Raw genomic sequence first — 2,045 nt, 5'->3', positions numbered from 1 at the left:
ATGAATCCAAAGCCGAAACAACTTAGAGAAGTTTCCACCATATGCTTCATAGAATTTCCCTTACAGACCTTGGTCTCTATCCTTCCATTGTTGTAGTTAATAAATTCCTTTTAGAAACACTTATAGATTGTGACATTAGAGCACAAGAAACATGCCATATGTTGCAAAAATTACGCCCCACAATTAATGGTTTCCTTTCTTCTCCTTAAATGTTTGCAAGAAAATATTACCTTTATTTCACCAAAAAATAACACATATTCCCAATATCAAATGCTATTAAAGAATATGTTCCTCACATTCTGAAGCTAATTCAGCAGTTAGCCGAGTTCCAACGCTTGATCGATCATTGCAAGCTGATTGAAGAGGCTCTTTCATCAACCCTCTTTAGCGCACCTCCATTCCAAGGTCCCACAACCTTCCTTCTAGAAATATCTCATAAAAACTTCCCAACCCCCAAAACCGTAGATGAATCGTTTGAACAGAAAGTTAAGAATGTGAACTTCAAACCCCCCATGAACGACCCAGAAAGGGTTTCGTTTGTCTCGGCTCTGGGAAACGACAGGACAGTTGTGGGTTTTGTTTTGTTTTTCAGGAATTATTCGACGTTTTTGGCGAAACCGGGATTTTACATAGAGGTTCTTTTTGTGAGAGAGCCTTACAGGGGAAGGGGTTTGGGTAGCATTCTTCTCAAGGCAGTTGTCGGGCGAGCTGCTAAAATGGGGTTTGGAAGAGTGGAATGGTGTGTGTTGGACTGGAATGTGAACGCGATTAAGTTTTTCCAGGACATGGGAGATCAGGTGCTGCAGGATTGGAGAATCTGAAGACTCGTTGGTGAGGCCTTGTACGGCTTTGCATCTTGAACCCACGATAACTTATTTCTTTTTCCACAACTTTTTTTTTTCTGGTTTTCCCCTATATCTTATGGGGTTTTAGGGAGGTTTTATTTCCCCTAATATTTGATGCATAATTACAGGAGAAGACATTAACCTTTTTCATAAGGAAGATGATTGGCCAGTCGTATTTTCTTCTGTTGAAGAGTATAGTTTTGAAAACAATTTTACTCTTTAAATAAATATAAAACTTTTGATAAATCTGTTTGTTTGAATGGGCATAAAACTTTATCAAATCTGTTTGTTTGAATGGGTACGCAGTAGATAATTGGGACATATTTTTAAATTTTTAGGCGGCCAAGACTTGCCAATATGGAATCTAGAGTTTCTTTTCCTATTTTGAGCTGGCGAATCTTGGTGCTAAAATGTATCTTATTTTCCACTCATGTGCCCACCAACTTGGGAGGTCCACACCAGCTCCTTATAGATATGAATTTTTAGAAGATACTTGAATGCTTATAAAATATGAATTTTTAGAAGATACTTGAATGCTTATAAAACTTGTATTTTTAGAAGATATTTGAATGCTTAAATCTGGTGTAGTGTTGGAATTTGGATTTGTTTTTACTTTTTATATAAGCATTGGAATTTTGAATTCTTTTTACTTTTTATAATAATAAAAAATTGACTTTTAATGTTTGTATGCTTTTCTTGAGTAACATGTCAAATAAGATAATGTTTAAAGTTTTGCAATTCAAGAATAAGGTTTTGATAATAAATCAACCCCTTCACCCATTAAAATTTGATTAAAAAATTATCCTTCAATAACACAAATAACATAATTATGTTAAAAAATTTCACATATTTATAATCCAATCCAATCTCATCTGCATCAGCCTTCCAATTCATGCTGATGCAACAATGCCATACCTTGTAGATTTGCAATTCTATATTACAGAGTCGATAGTTCAATAAGTGGTTCTAAACAAGTAAATTATCAATGACTCAATACTCTGTTGCCTACATTCGTATGCAATTTGTAAAACTAACGGTTAACATGTGAATTTGCCTACATTCGCAATGAAATTTGAAAAAGTAAAGGTTAACATGTGGATTTGAAAGTTCATCTAAATTTTATTGAAATTTATTAGTGTAAACATCTCGAGATTGACATCCTACTAGGTTTAATATCTCTTTTAGGTTTATTCAACCCCA

General features: G+C 34.4%; 1 pseudogene; it reads left to right on the top strand.

Annotated features, from left to right (window-relative positions):
- Positions 1–263: 263 nt before the first annotated feature.
- LOC149147081 (GCN5-related N-acetyltransferase 8 pseudogene) lies at positions 264–860 on the top strand (annotated as a pseudogene).
- Positions 861–2,045: the final 1,185 nt, after the last annotated feature.

The sequence above is a fragment of the Pinus tabuliformis genome, chromosome 9 (assembly GCF_031772625.1).
Source record: "Pinus tabuliformis cultivar Carrire ecotype Pingquan chromosome 9, CPIR1, whole genome shotgun sequence".
Classification (NCBI taxonomy): domain Eukaryota; kingdom Viridiplantae; phylum Streptophyta; class Pinopsida; order Pinales; family Pinaceae; genus Pinus; species Pinus tabuliformis.
The sequence above is the reverse complement of the archived record's forward strand: the minus strand, read 5'-3'. Positions and strand labels throughout refer to the sequence as shown.